Source organism: Euleptes europaea, chromosome 8, assembly GCF_029931775.1.
Source record: "Euleptes europaea isolate rEulEur1 chromosome 8, rEulEur1.hap1, whole genome shotgun sequence".
Classification (NCBI taxonomy): Eukaryota; Metazoa; Chordata; class Lepidosauria; order Squamata; family Sphaerodactylidae; genus Euleptes; species Euleptes europaea.
Genome location: NC_079319.1, coordinates 44,283,683 through 44,300,904, shown reverse-complemented (window position 1 = coordinate 44,300,904; position 17,222 = coordinate 44,283,683).

The following is a 17,222-nucleotide window of genomic DNA, read 5'->3' as shown; positions in this document are numbered from 1 at the left end:
ATTCAAGCCAATCAAAAAATATATTCAAGTGGTAGGAACCCTGCAGCTGGCCTACTGAGCTATGTAACACTTGTCATTTTGTGAATTTGGCACCTAGAATAAAGCCCCAGACGATTTGTAGAGGCATGTCAAAATAGTGACATTTTACCTTTGAAGGACTATTAACTTCCCACAGAGGGACCTATGGGATTCTGGCAGTTCTGCTGGGACAATGTTGTTTCTAAAGAAAGAAAATTAATTGAGAGGAAAACATCTGCTTTGCTGTGAGCCTTGTACAGCTGTTTAGTGTATTGCTTTTACCTCATGACATTTCTGGGTCAAAGGGGTTTGTGCCTTCATTTGCCACTTTTTCTTGCACTGGAAAGCAAAAAGGCCATGATGAAAGAAGGCAGTTTTGCAGTTCTCATCTGCTTGAAGTGCAAAAGAAAATTCCAGTTTCGTTGAACTGCTACAAAAACGGGTGCTGCCATTGCTTGGAACTCCACCTGCCCCGTGAGAGAGCTGCCGGAATGCTTTTACCTCAGCGGCTCCCTCAAGGAATGTAGCAAAGCCAAACAGCAGCTTAATTTAGATCCACTAGAGATGGAAATCCACATATATTCAAAGCATAGCCATTGCCCCCATTTTTTAGCCATGAAGATTTTGAATAAGAAATATTGAAAGCAAAATTCATATCTGCATTCGGAATGTGAAAATTTTGTACCTCAGAATTCAAATGCGTACACACTGTAACAATCTTCTGGTAAACTAAAAGGTAAACTGAAAGGACACATGGTACAATGCCCACGTTTAAAATGGCCGCTAGTGCTACTGCCCTGGTGTCGGGGTAGCAAATCAAACCTCACTAAGTGATCCCTGAGTGCACAGGTCTTCCTAAGACCAAATATGGGTGGGAGAGAGCAGCCTGGATTATGCTGTATTATGTGCCAGTGTCTTGCAATGATCTTTTTGATATCCTGAGAAAATTTATTATGCTGCAGGGACGCAAATAATCTTCTGTTAGAATTCCTACTGGATTGATTTGTCCCTTGTAGTAAATGCTCCCGTTTCTTATTTTTAGCCCGAACCAGCACCTCTTGGAGGATGTGTTCAGGATAGCCCATATCTTCAAGGGTAGATTGTAATTGTGCCGCCATGGATAAAAAAAATCCTCCTTACGAGTAGCGTTCCTTTTTATTCTAAGCATCTGGCTAAATGGAAGATTTTTCTTCAAATGAAAGGGGTGGAAAGAGGCAAAATGTAGTCCCTTTCCACAGTCTGTAGGTTTTTTGTAAGGTTTAATTATTACAGTCTCCCGATCTGAACGAGTAACCTGAACATCCAAAAAAGGTATTGATTTTCTATCACATGTCCCAGTGAATGTTAAATGAGGATTTTGGCCATTCACCCACTCTTTAAAGGTTGCAAAATGTTCCTCTGAGTCAAAAATAAAAAATAAATCATCCAAAAAATGATGGTAAAATAAAATGTGGGAGAAGAAAGAATACTTATACAAAAAAGAAGATTCAAAATAAATCATGTAAATATTAGCTATAGAGGGAGCACATGCCATCCCCATTGCAACTCCTTTTACCTCCTTTGTTGGGGGTCACGTTTTTTATTGAGCCTACTGGATATTATCTTGGAAAACAACTTTTTTTACAAGAAACATTTTTTCTTGCAGGTAAAAGGAGTTGCAATGGGGACGGCTGAAGCTTAATGGTATTCAACACAGACGGGAGTATCCTCAAGGCATTTCTTTCTTTTTCAAAGCAAGAAGAACCAAACTTACTGACACTCTTAAGGTGGAGCAATTTTTGAGAAGATATGACAAAGATCTTCCAAAATCTTCAAAGCGGCCTGTTCCAAGGGACATACCAGAAGAGGACAAATCTGAACAAGCAAATGGAGGTGTCCACCCAGCAGAAACACCAGAAGAGGAGTCTCCTTCAGAAGAGAATGATGGCTGAGCTGTTTTTATAAGGATTACAGGGTGGGTGGGTGGGGGTGGGTTTAAATAAGTATTAAAAATGGGGGGAAATAGGGATGGGAAGAATTGTAAACTGACATGTTAAAAATATTGTCATGGAATATTAATGGTTTGAATTCTCCCAACAAGAGGAGAAAGGTATTTTATCATTTACAAAAATCTAAGGCTAGCATTTTTTGTTTACAGGAAACACATATGTTACCCAAGGATGTAATAAGATCGGAGAATCTGAAATTAGGGAAACTATTTACATCTTGTAATGAAAAGAAAAAAAGTTAATGGAGTAGGTATGTATGTTCCTTTGATATTGGAACCAAAGTTAATTTATAAGGACATGGAAGGTAGAACTTTGTTAATAGAAATTCCAAGTGGATATCAGAAAATATTATTGGTTGGTATTTATGCTCCTAATATGAAACAATTTTTTTTAATGATTTAGCCTTGATATTGGCATGGTACTGAGGAAATTATTTGGATGGGGGACTTTAATGGGGAATTAGAACCAAAACTGGACAGATCTGTAAAGAAAAAGAAACTGAAATGTGAGGGTAGGTTGCCTGGTATTTTTTCTAATATGACGAACCAATGGGAAATGTTTGATATCTGGAGACGTATAAATGGAGGTAAGAAGGGTTATACATATTTTTCACACAGACATCTTACCCACTCAAGAATAGATATGATATGGCTTTCTAAAATTTAATGAATATTTCAGATAGCCCGGAGATATCACCTAGGGTATTATCTGATCATAATGCCATTATGATAAAAATCAAGATAGATGATAAGAAACATAGACCATGGTCAGTAAATGATTATTTATTAAAAAATAAAAAGATTGTAGAAAAATTAAAAATAGATATCCAAAATTATTTCATTGAAAATGTTGATAAGGGGGTTATAGACACGACGGTATGGGATGCTGGTAAAGCAGTAATTAGAGGACTTTTGATTCAACAAAATACGAGGTGGTTAAGATGAAAGAAAAACAAAAGAAAATAATATTGGAGAAAATTAAGTTAAAGAAACACAAATAAAAAAGCTCAAGATAAATTATTTAAGCAAGAAAAGGTTAACAACTTGAAAAGGTTACAACAACAACATGAGTTATTAATAACAACGGAAATGGAAAATAAAATTATGTTTAATAGGCAAAAAATGTTTGAACATGCTAATAATCCTGGTAAGTTGTTAGCCTGGCAGCTTAAACAAAGGGAGAAAAAGATGCCAATAGTAAGAATAAGGAAAGAAGGAAAAACAATAACTGATAAACAGAAAATAATGGAGACATTTGTAGAATATTATACAAACTTATATAGAGAAAAACCAGCCTCAGACAAAGAAATGGATGTTTATCTGAAACAATTTTATTGGAAAGGTATATCACAGGAACAGAAGGATTATTTAGATTTATTTATAACCCCTGAGGAATTAAAGAAAGCAATTGGTAAAAGTAAGTTAAATAAATCTCCAGGTTCGGATGGATTTACGGCATTTTATTATAAAACTTTTGAAGAACAGATATCTCCACATTTATTGAAGGTTATGAATTTATGTTTACAGAATGGTTCTATTCCACAAACTTGGGAACAAGCAAATATAGCATTAATACCAAAATTGGATACAGATTTGTTGGAAGTTAAGAATTATAGACCTATTTCGTTATTAAATAATGATTACAAATTATTTGTTGATGTTTTAGCCACAAGGCTAAAAAAGGTATTAAATGATTATATACCTGAAGATCAAACTGGTTTTTTACCTGGTAGAATGATCAGTCAAAATGTTAGAATGGTGATAGATTTATTAGAACACTCAGAGTATACTCCAACCCCAATGGCTATGATCTTTTTAGATGCAGAGAAAGCTTTTGATAATGTTAATTGGAAATTTATGAAAAAAATATTGGAACATATGGGATTGGGTAGTGGTTTTAAAACAGCAATTGAGAGTATATATACTCAACAAACAGCTAGACTTATGGTTAATGGAGTACTATCACCACAATTAGAAATTCAAAAGGGCACCAGACAAGGTTGCCCTCTTTCACCTTTATTGTTTATTTTAGTTTTAGAAGTTTTATTGAATAGGTTTAGACAAGATGATAATATTGTAGGTATAAGAATTGGGAGAAATCATTATAAGGTAAAAGCATATGCGGATGATTTAGTATGTATTTTGACTAATCCTAATTGTCAAATGGAAAAATGGAATAACATTGTAGAGGTCTATGGAAAGCTTGCAGGATTTAAAATAAATAGGAGCAAAACGAAAATTTTGGTAAAGAATATGACTCTATCACAGCAAGCAGATTTAACTAGTAAAACAGGGTTTATTATTGAATCTAAATTCAGGTATTTAGGAATATGGTTAACTTCAAATAATCTTAATTTATTTCAGAACAATTATGTAAAAATTTGGCAACAAATTGTTAAAGATCTTAAGCAATGGGAGAAGATACCGTTATCGTTATGGGGACGGATCTCAGTAATCAAAATGATGGTATTACCAAAGATGCTTTTTTTATTTCAGAACTTGCCAATTATAAAAGGAGTAAAGATTTTTAAAGTCTGGAAGAAGGAAATTTTAAACTTTTTATGGGGAAAAGAAAGACATAGGATAGCTTATCACAATTTAATTGAATTAAAAGAAACTGGAGACTTGTGTCTTCCAGATTTAAGAATGTATTATGAAGCAGCTTGTTTTGGTTGGTTAAGGAATTGGATACTATTAGAGAATCCTAGATTGCTGGAAATGGAAGGTTTTAATATAAGATTTGGCTGGCATGCATATTTATGGTATGATAAAGATAAAGTAAACAGAGATTTTAATTCTCATGTTGTTAGGAATAGTTTGTTACAGATTTGGAAAAGGTATAAAAGATGTTGGGAAGTTAAAACACCAGGGTGGATTAATCCTATAGAAGCATTTATGAAAAGGGGAACGCAGCTTAATTTGGATATAGGTAACTATAGGGATATTATCGAGGATAGTGGTGATACTTGGATTCTTAAAACAAGAGAAGAACTCAAGATTGGAGATTGGTTTATGTGTTATAAATTAAAGGATATATTTAATAAAGATAAATTAACAGGGTTTAATAGAAATAAATCTAGATTGGAAGAGATATTAAACATGGGAAATAAAGGTCAGATAGCAAGGATGTATACATTTATAATTGAAACAAACTTAGAGCGACAGAGGATTAAACCAGTCATGATAAAATGGATGAGAGATTTGGGGTATAATATTAATCTTGAGGTTTGGGAAAGATTATGGAAAACAGAATTTAAATTCACAATCACTAATGAAATAAGAGAGAATTTACATAAGATGTTTTATAGATGGTATATTACACCAGTGATGGTTAGTAAATTTAAAGTGGGAAATTCTGATTTTTGTTGGAAATGTGGAATGGAAAAAGGAACTTTTATGCATGCCTGGTGGGTTTGTAAAAACATTAAAAAGTTTTGGAGAAAGGTAGTAAGGGAGACCAACAATTTGATTAATACCAACATAAATATGGATCCAGCTTTTTGCTTATTAGGAATCCCTAAAGATAATATGAATAGGAATGATAGAGTCATATGTCAATATAGTTTTGCAGCGGCTAGGAATATTATTGCAAAATCCTGGAAGCTAGTAAATAGACCTCTAATTAAGGACTGGAGAGAAAAAAATATGGTTATATATGCGGATGACTAAATTAACAGATTCCCTTCATGGGAAGGATGTGGAAGAATTTAAAACTATGTGGTCAAAAGCCTTCGCATATTGGGACAAGCTGGTAAAAATGAATTTTATTAATATAGTGAACGAGTTGTAGATTCGTTTTTTGGTAATTTAGATTATTGTTAAAAAAATGTATTAATAAACTGTTTAGACACTTCTCCGAAAGTTCAACACGGTGGTGGGAGGGATTAAGGGTACATTGGTGGAGGGTGGTGGGAATAAAATGGGTAGGATAAATGTAATAAGAATGTAATGAATGTATTTTGGGTTTTTCTTTTAACTTATATATATATATATATATATATATATATATATATATATATATATATATATATATATATATATATATATATATATATCATTCTTATTATGTAGTTTTCTATATTGTTATACTTTTTGTTTGTATTATTTTTGTATGTTTGAAAATATAATAAAAATTTATATAATAAATAAATAAATAATAAAAAAAATGTGTTCGGGGTGAAGGGCCCATGTGTGTGGATAATAAATTTAGGGCAGTGAACCATCAGCAATGAAACAACCATTGTCAGTGGCCAAGTTAAAGGTCTCGGGTGTGGGTGTGGACCTTGAGCTTCGAGTTTGTGGGCTGATGAAATGAAAACAGCTTGTTTGTGAAAAGGAAGATGCTCAGATGTTCCCATGAAATTTTCCTATAAAAGGGTGAAAGGGACTGTTTGTAACATTTCCAGTTAATGGACTGCAGGCCAAGGAAGTTGTCTACCTTAGTTCTTAGAGAGCTGCTTTCTGTGAAAGTAAACAACACTTGGCCATGTGGCCCGATCATCTGACTTACTTGGAAGCACTGGACATATTCCTATGTTCAGCAATTAAAATGCCCGATTAGATCATACGAATGTTGGGCTAGTCATAAAACAAGCTTCCCGCAAGCTGCCTGTAACTGAAATCAGGCAAGCAATTGATCCAGCTGTTTCAAGATTATCTTTGGCTGTCTTAGCTAAAAGGAAGAATGATGTGTGTCCAAAAAGAAACAAAAACCCTCAATAACACCAACATTGTATATCACAGTTGTAAAACCTGTCTTGTTCACTAGTGGGTTACACAAACTTAGCCAAACAGAGACCTAAATATAGGCTTACTAATAAACACAACTGAATAAATACATTTTCAGCTGAAAGCCATTGAATTGGTGTCTTTCAGTGTTGAGCCTTTCTATTCAAATGGAAACTCAACAATTACATCACGTTACTGTTCTTCCCCCCCAAAAAAAAAAAACAGGCTGGATCCTCTCATCAGTGGAGATTGCATTGTTAAATAATTCACCTCCTAGTGGATCCTACCACACTGTAGGAAAAGATACCCTGAAAAGTTCCTAAGAGCTCAGTCCTAAAACATATTCTCTGCAAACTAGGACCATAGCCCACTTTCCTCATTAGGTGGAGCTTCCATATTTCCAAGAGGGCCCTCAAAGAAAATGAACTGAAAACAGTGATTTCTCATAACCATCAGGCCCAGGTGTCTGTGTAATTGAGTTTCTATGAATTGTTAACATCAGAAATGTAGAAGCTGAACAAGAGTAGTTCTTATATTCAGAGGCTTTATACTTGAAACCTTTCTTTAATTAATGTCCATCTCCCCTTACATTGTTGTAAAATATCATATTATGATTATAGTCGTGGAAGCTAATGGGGATTTGCTTAAGTAGTGACCTTAAAAAATCTATTGGGGGATCTTGGGAGGGCACTGCTGGATGGATTAAGCAGGTTAGAAGGAATGTTAATTTTGATGCAGGCAAGAGCTTCTTCAGATTCTTCTAGCCACAAATGTTCCTGTGTTTCAGGCGTATACTTTCTTGCCCAGATCTTTTTACAGTAGCTACTGCAATGTTCTCTGTTCCTGTGGATAACAAACTGTAAGAGAACATTGTAAGCAGTAGCTACTGTAAAAAGATCTGGGCAAGAAAGTATACGCCTGAAACACAAGATCAAGATTTTGGAATACAACTGAGGAAGTGTATCACACGAAACGGTTTGATGTGCCTCTGGAGGAGAGTGTCCGTCTTGTTGGCATTTTCTGGACTCTCCACATGAGACTGATTTATGAGACTATAAACAACACTTCATATAGGCTAAAAGCCATTGGTGGTCTATGAGACCTTACTCTATATAGGCGACAAGCCATCTATGAATATATATATATTGTCTTTTAAAAATTGTATAAATATTGTATTGATAATATGAAATAGCTTCATGTATATTTACATAGTTATTATAGATATAAGTACGCTGGTTGTGGAGAAACACAGGTGTTTTTTCTTTACATACCATGTTAGATGCTTTTGATGTGAGGAATACTGATGTTGTATAAACATTAAAGTTGAATGCTTTATATACAATAGAGTGGCCATACTATGCAGCTTGGATTATGTACAGCAGTGGTGACAATGGGCTAGACTCACCAATTACCTCCTTCCACATTGCTGACTGGGCTGCTCGGGGCAGCGTGGGAGGTGGTTACGGTGAGTCCAGGTTCACTGGGAACTTCATCACTGAGCAGCTCTGGCCTGACTTGCTTCTGGGCTGTTTTCACAACCCAGTCTTTCTTTTTTGGGTTACTTCTATCTTGCCTTTCAAGATTATTATCACTAAGAAGCTAGTTGGACCTTTCCCTTACTATTCTTAGCTTTAATAACTGCCTAAAATGGAGACGTATGAAGCTCTCATTACAAAAGGAGGTGTGTTTGTGGGGGAAGTCTTCTAAACAGAGAGTGATGCAGCCCTGCTAGTTTTTGTGTACGTTCATGGCCCCCTATTTCTGGGAAGCATATAACATTATTAGTCCTTCTGATGCATTTAGAGGTGCAATGGATTAGGATGAAAAGAAGCGAATAGGTGTTAATAAACTGGAGGAGAAAGGAAAATGGGCAGAAAATAGACTGGTGACTAGGAAGAACTGGGCAGTGAAGTAGTGCAATGCAAGTCAGGTATGTGGGAGAAAATGTGCAAATGGCAGGTTTTGAAGTGGCTACTCAGGATGACCCAGATTTTACAGCTCTTCATATGATAAATCCAGTCTACCATACTCGAAGTGGCCCTTCTGGCCAGGCTATGTGTTGCTGGTTTTGGCTTTTTGTTCCTTGAATGCACAGACCAATTATTGCAACTTAAGAGAAGACAATCACAGGAATGTGTCTGATTTGCCTTTAAAGTATTATTGCCTTCTGAATTGTGATTTTAAGTGTATCTAGTGTAGCATCAAATATGTTATGCCAGCAACTAGGCTTGTTAAGGTCAGACAGTGAGTCCCAAAAAGGTTAGAGAATGGGGTTTGGGCCCAGGGACGTACCCATAAGAATACCTAGGGAAGGCCAGTCTTTGCAGAGAAAACCATTAAAAAGGAGGATAATAAATAAGGTCTATAACCGTGTTGGCGAACCTATGGCACGCGTGCCGACTCTGGCACGCGTAGCCCTCTCTGCTGGCACGCGCCCGGCCGCCTCCACTCAGCCCCCGGGGAAGCAGCCTTCCTTCCCCTTCCCTTCCCGGGCTGGAGGCGAGGGGCCGAGGCGCGGCTTTGCCTGGCCCCGCGCCACGGGCGGTCCGCAGCGACTACGGATTGGGGGCGGGGACAGCGGGCGAGCCGGCAGCAGTCGCCCTCAGGGCCCGCCCGCCCGCCCGCCCGCTGCAAAAGGCCCCTGAAGGCCGGGCCGCCACCTGCGGCGCCTCCCCCGCTTGGCCAAGAGGAGCCGCCGCCGCCGCCCCGGTTCTGCCCAGCCGAGCGGCCTGTGAAGCGGAGCCGGGGAGCGGGAGCGGCCCGTGCGGGGGGGGGGGGCGTGCTGCGGTGGCGGCCGGCGGGATTTGCGCCCAAGCAGCCCCCGGAGCCTCTGGCCCAGCCTGGGCTCCGCTGCAGCTGCCAGAGAAACGCAGCGCAGCACGGCCCTCTCTGAAGCCGCAGCGTGCAGGAATGCTGCGGCCCCTTTAAATCCCCTCTCGCCATCGGCAAGAGGAGGCGGGAGGCGGGAGGCGGGAGGGAGGAAGACGCTTCCCCCAAGCCGGGAAGGCGAAGCGTCCCTGCACGCCGCGCGGCACAGGGGTTGAAACCTCTCTCGGCCGCCGCAGAGGGAGGGAGGGAGGGAGGGACGGGGGGGAATAAGAGGAAAAAGCCAATCGCTCCCTCCCGGGGCCGGAGCATCCGCGTGGGAGCCGATCAGGTGGAGGACTTTTGTGGACTTGGGGGGGGGGGAGAGGTGGGAAAGCTGAAGCCCGGTCGCAGGGAGCCGGCTGTGTGTGAAGGCTTTTCTCTCTTTTCTTCCTTTTTCAGTCACTCTCCTATTCTTTCTCTCCTCTTTCCCCTTCTCTTTCCCCGTCTCTTTCCCCTTCTCTTTCTCCTTCCCCTTCTCTTTCTCTTTCCCCTTCTCTTTCTCTTTCCCCTTCTCTTTCTCCTTCCCCTTCTCTTTCCCCTTCTCTTTCTCTTTCTTTCCCCTTCTCTTTCTTTCCCCTTCTCTTTCTCTTTCCCCTTCTCTTTCTCTTTCCCCTTCTCTTTCTCCTTCCCCTTCCCCTTCTCTTTCTCTTTCCCCTTCTCTTTCTCTTTCCCCTTCCCCTTCTCTTTCTTTCCCCTTCTCTTTCTTTCCCCTTCTCTTTCCCCTTCTCTTTCTCTTTCCCCTTCCCCTTCTCTTTCCCCTTCCCCTTCCCCTTCCCCCTTCTCTTTCTCTTTCCCCTTCTCTCTCTCTCTCTCTCTCTCTCTCTCTTTCCCCTTCTCTCTCTCTCTCTCTCTTTCCCTCTCTCTCTCTCTCTTTCCCCTTCTCTCTCTCTCTTTCCCCTTCTCTCTCTCTCTCTCTTTCCCTCTCTTTCCCTCTCTCTCCCTCCCTTTCCCTCCCCCTCCCTCCCCCCTCTCCCTCCCTCCCCCCCTCTCCCTCCCCCTCCCCCCTCTCTCTCTCCTTTCCATGCTTCCTTTCTGCCTTCTTTCTGTCCTTCATTCTTTCCTTCCTTCCTTCTTTCTGTCCTTCATTCCTTCCTTCCTTCTATCTGTCCTCTTTCTTCCCTTCCTTCTTCCTTTCCGTCCTTCTTTCCTTCCTTCTTTCTGTCCTTCATTCCTTCCTTCCTTCTTTCCTTACTTCTTTCTGTCCTTCCTTCTTTCCTTCTTTCTGTCCTTCCTTCTTTCCTTCTTTCTTTCCTTCCTTCCTTCTTTCCTTCCTTGCAGATCGACCGCAGGCTGCAAGCTGCGCCCCCCTGGCACCTTGGTTGCCTGGGCCCACCGCTGGCTGCCTTCCCACCTGGGAGGAGGGGGAAGACCTGGGGGAGCTGAGACACCCTCCAAGCCTTCTCTGCATACCCTCCCCTAAGGTTGCCAACCTCCAGGTGGTGGCTGGAGATCTCCTGCTATTACAACTGATCTCCAGCCAATAGAGATCAGTTCCCCTGGAGAAAATGGCCACTTTGGCCATTGGGCTCTATGGCTGTGCAGTCTTCCTCCCCAAACCCCGCCCTCCTCAGGCTTCACCCCCAAAACCTCCCGCCAGTGGTGAAGAGGACCTGTCAACCCTAGCTTCCCCCCACACACACACACCAGGAGATCTACGCCCGGTATGCCCCCCGAACGATGTTATAAATATGCAAATGGCCCTTGGCAGAAAAAAGGTTCCCCACCCCTGTTCTAAACTAAAACCTCAGTATTCAGGTTAAATTGCCGCATTGGCACTTGGCGATAAATAAGTGGGTTTTGGGTTGCAGTTTGGGCACTCGGTCTCTAAAAGGTTCGCCATCACTGGTCTATAAGGTCAAAAAGGCCAAAACCTGTCCTTTGAAGGCTGCAACAGGAGTTCAAGAGTGAGAGAACATGAAGGGGAGATAGGTATGGAAAAAGGAACGTGTAACAAGAGAAGAAACCTGTATGGCCTGCCCAACCATGAGCACAGGTTTTTTTTGGGGGGGTGGGGTGAGGCAGGCACAGGAAGATGCTGTGGGGTGGGAAGGAAGGTGAGTTCCCTGGATATCCCCATTTATAGTTCATAGGATCTAATCCAATGTTATTATAAAAGGTTTGGGGACTTTTGGATCACACAGAGTTAATTTTCTGCTCCTGCCAAAAAATGAGTTATCAGATGGTTCCGTTAAAAAGCTGGGAAAGGAAATGTCCAGGGTTGACTTACATTAGCTGGGAGGTTTATTAATAGTTTTTGTCAGATCCACCGTTTTTGCATTTTATTCCCAATATAATTGCTCACATCATCAGAAGAGGAAACAGTCAGCCACCCCTCCATCGTGCCTGGATCCACCTCAAACTCAACTGGTGAAATGGCACGAATTAAAGTGTCTCCCCCACCACCCGCTGTAGTGCTGCAGGCCTAATTTATATGGGCTGTATCTTGGAGTTAAATTACAAACCCCAATGCCATATATGGTTTTGCCCTTAGTGACTAAGGGTGCATAAACTAGTTAGTACTGCCTTTCTGATATTTATCTTTTTGCTTTTAAAGAAGATAATGGAAAGCCAAGTATAAGCTTTTGCTAGTTTAATGGACCACAGAAAATGCAAACCATTGATGTTAGAACAGCTACTAAGCATGTTTCCAATTAATTTAAAAGGAAATTCAAATAACACACATTGTTAAAGCCAAGTTAAAATACATACAAAACATAAAAAAGCAATTAAAACATTGTTTAGGAAGCCCATCAACTTCAATGGATTTAGAAGTCTATAACTCTACTTAGAATGGAACATCAGGAAATAGCAACTGGTATTTTAATGAACACCAGAAACATTTTTTTTTTAACTTCACTGTGTAAGCTACTCTACTCACAAGGGCTCGGACAACTGGAAAATCAGAACTGGCTATAAAAGGCATGTGTTCATGGAATGTGAACAAGGTGCCATTGACAAAGAAAAATAAAACACTCAATAAAACAGACACGGAGTGGAAATAAAGTTGCTTTTATTATGACACTTAGACAGCTGTTGCGTGTCAGGGAAATTTATTTCGTCAGTAAGCAGAGCCATGCTACAAGCTAATTTTGTTGCAAGTAATTTTAGCTATGTGCTGCCAAAAATAGGAAGCACTTAAGAGGGCTGATCCTTTTCCCTAAGAAGACCCCATGTGGCTACCGGAAGCCACACAAATACCATATTTCAATATTATCAAATTTTGAGCAATGCCTTTCTCAAAAACAGGACAGTCAAACAGACACAAAGCATTTGCTACTATGTTAAAATTAAGATGTGTGCACTAACAGAGTTTTCTTTCCTTTTTACAAAGAGACTTGCGGGTGGCCTGAAAGCAGTCAGTATAGTTTGCATAGTGGTTTTCAAACGGTTTGGTGAAACCTGGAGTTGTTTAATGAAATGACCACTAGTGGCAGACAAACCTTTCTGAAACACAATTCATCTTACATTATTGATCCACCCTTGTGGTTTGTAGCTGCAAGGGATGGTTGTGGTGTGTTCTATAACAGTTCACCAAGGACAATGGTTAGGACCAACAAGCTAGATCAGTGTCCCACATTAACAGAGAAAGCACTCTAGAACTTTCCACTATCACTTTCCCATTTAAAAAAATGCTTTTAAAACATAGCAACCAACTTTCAACTCTTTGAAGTCCCATAAGAAGTTCAGCAGAGCTCAAACCTTTCCCACTGAATAAGTGAGATTTCAAAGCATTCATTTGAACTGTGTCACACCTATAGTTGTTGTTTCTCATTCTCTTATTTTTCAGGCCACTGATGGAGCAACTGAATACATAAGCCAACAATAATAGTCGATCTTTTAATTTTTTTTAATATCACTTTACAGCAAAGGTATTTCTTGACACTAATCAATGAGCGAAATAATCAAGAGCAGAAATATACGGTACTCATTTATATGGCAATCACAACTGCTGTACAAAATGCTGAAGTCGGCATAGACCTTGTTCAGGTAGCTTTAAAGAACAAGTTAACTCCATGCAGTTAGAAACTGCTTTATGGAACAGCTGAAGATTGTTACATGTGAAAAAAGTAAGAACTGGTCTCAAGGGAGAAGAACCATCATTGATCAACAGCATCAATTGTAGCAATGAAGTCAATTACATGATGAAGAAAACAGAACTGGTATAAATGAAGGTGGAAATAACCATTTTACCACACCTGCAGCTGAAGCTTCTCTGAGCCTGGCCTTGGCTGGGATAGAGATATTTATAAGTCTATAAATAAATATATAAATAAGATATTTCCATTTGGCAAGGTGGTGAATGACTCAGCTACCTTGAAGTGAAAAAGCTCACCCCAGAACAATTGGGTCATCTGTACGGTCACACAACTGTATTTTGGGCTTATTGACTAGTGTCATGATGACTCTTTTTGGTTTCTCGGAATTGAATGGTAACAAGATTGGACTCAGTGGGTAGGTGCCCTACCATGGATCCCAGTTCCTAGTAGATTGGATTAGTTTCAGCCAAGTCCATAACATATGCTTTTGTAGACTATGTATTTTCCATTTCCGTGTTCCATGTTGTCCTGATGTCATTTTAAGATGCAGTTAATATGTTCTATATATAAAGATATTGGAGGGAGAAGAATAACATATTAGAAAATATCGGGATGAATTCTGGAGTGCTCATGACTATACCTCATGTTATTCACAAGGATTGAGTTCAGGGAACAAATTGTCTATACAAAGGTATTAGAAGGGGAAGAGTTGCAACACCTACATTTAGGTTGCTTAAACCTTTGCTTTACAAAATGTCAGGAGGAATTTTGGAGAGCTCTCATGCCTATGCCTCCTATCCAACGCCCCAGGACAGACTGCACTCAGGGGGAATGAGCTGTGAAGTGAATGAGGCAAGAATTCCATGCAGAAGGAGGTGACATCTTGCACTAAGTTCACAACAAAGAGACAAGATCCTTTTAAAAATGGTGAGGTCCAGAAAAGACTACAGAGTATTTTCCTTTGTGAATATCTACTTATGTGAGTCATGAAGTATGATGCACACACACAACTACTAGCCGTGCTTGAGAAGAGGACAAAGATCAGTTCTAAAGCCAAATAAGCCCTCACTTTGCCAAAGCAAGCCACCCACTCTGTTCTTCAATCTGAAAAGCCTAATATGGCTGAGGTGAAGATGAACAGGCTAAGCTACTCAATAAATCTAGCAACAAAGTAATATTCACATCACAGTTACCCCATATTAAACTCTCCAGTCGCTATTTTGAGTTAACCCTGAGCATAGATTTACCTTGTGTTAATGAATAGCAAGAGTGTATCAGGGCCCTCACAGCAAAAGACTGATCCCTGGCGCTGTTACAAAGCTTCATAGGAGATGCTAATTTCACAGTAAGAGCTGGTAATTTGAATAGGAAGAGGACATGATAGCATGAAGGGGACTTGGCCCTCTATCATGACCCTGAAATATGCTATTTAGTTCCAGCAACTAAAGCCCTCAACAAGACCTTTACCATAGTTTCCTTAGCTTTGATAAAATAGAAATAGGGATACAAAGACAATCACCATGCCCTCCATACCTCTGCATAGCCTAAAGCACCAGGGGCCCCACATAGCATCATCTGTGGTCCACAGGTTCTAATTTGTTCAGAGTAGAGTTGGCATAACATTCCTACTTGTTGGCTTGAGTGGTGCTCAACAATGGAAGCTACTGTAAAAGTGGAAAAAACACTTCAAGACAAGAAAACTGACAGAAGAAAAACCAGAAGGTAATTATAAGGTAAGAAATCACAGATATGTAAGAAAAAGCCACATGCCAGAGGCAAAATGAAAGATACCTTATAGATATGACACTTCTTGGATGATAAGAAAAGGTAGGACTAACCTCAGAAACAGGAGTAGGCACAGATAGGAGGAAGAAACAAAAGAACATGAAAACTTTTATCAATGGGACTAAAATAGTGGATATCAGAGAGAAAGACAAATAATAAGACTTCTCTCCTGACCCAGGATCACTACGGAAACAGAACCTAAACTGAGAAGAGAGCTCTCACTTCAGAGGCCTATTGATGTTTGTGATCCAGAGATGATAAAAGACCAAGAGAAAGAAGTGATGAATGAAAAGGTTAAGTGACAAGACAGTTCATCTGCTTTGGAGCAGAACCCCATTTTGATTCTGCTTCTCCCTTGCATAACTCAAACCCGTGACTGATGTTTTCTTTTTTTCTTATTGTAAAATACATGCATTTGCCAAAATTATTTGTGTGCCAATAAATAAACATTATATACACAGGTCCTGTATATTATTTCTATAAATTGCATAAAAGAAACATGTGTGCCCCATTCTATCCACCACCACCCCAACATACACAAAAAGGAGAAACACAGAATCTTCTTTTAAGATGCACATAATTGGAGAGTCAGCCAGCAAGATGTCCTGATATTTGAAGACAGGCAGTACAATCCTAAAAACACTTTACTGAGAGTAAGACCCATTGAATATACCTGAATACCGTTCTGAGTACACCTATTTAGGATTGCTTTTGGTGTTCTTAAACTATTAGTTTGATAGGACCACAAAATTATAGCAGAGCAGTAGTACAGCTATGTCATCTAGCTCAACTAAGTCAGAAAATTAACATTATACAATCCACTTTGGCCTTGACTTTTAACAGAAATCCTCTGTACAAACAAAGCAATAACATTAGTGAAGACAATTGCTTATTTGCTAGGCTTTTTAAATAAGTACTTAAGAAAACCACCAGAGAATTAGGGGAAATCCAGAAGATAATTTCAACAATTTTATCTCACAACAACCCGGTTAGCCTGAGAGTGGTTGACCCAATATCACCCAGTGAACTTCACTTCAGAGAAGAGATTTATAAATTAACCTCAATTCACTTTTATTATTTTCTGTTATTTTCTTTTGAAGCGAAGAGAGTAATAAAGTCAGGCTGATTAGCAACCAATTTGATCCAAAGAGAAAAAAGTTAACACCTGTTTTCAGACCAGGGACTGAGAACTGTAAAAATGCACAGAAATGACACATCCAAAATGGAAAGGAACTATTGGGCAACTAAGTGCATCCTCCTCCTTGTGCGTGCTCTGTTTATTCAAATTATGAAAATACAGATCTGGTTTTGTTGTTGTGGAGCCTGATGAAACAAGGGGGCAGAACATAGCAGTCAAAATTCCATAAGCTAGCCAGACTGGAATATCTAGCAAGTATGTAAACTAAATATTTTTCAGATGACTGTTCAGAATCATTACTGAACATGTTAGGGTTTCGTTTGACAGAATTTCCATTTTAGATACACACCAAGACTATAAAATGAAACAGATGACAAATATTCTTGAAAAACCAAGACCATTATTGAACGTCTATTCTAAAAGTATGACTTAATATTACTTGAACAGTCACTTCCTGAAGTTCTTCTGAGAGGCTGGAGTAAGAAATGAGCAAAGTTCCATAAGTAGCTGGCTTTTCAGGAGTAAAGTTTATAAGAACATTTTGAAAGAAATTTAGGAAATGACGTCAAACTGGCTTCAGACATTCAGAGAATTCCTTCCAAGTTGGATGGGCATGTGCCACAGGCTTCCACTTTACTGTTATGGACTTATAGAAAGGGTC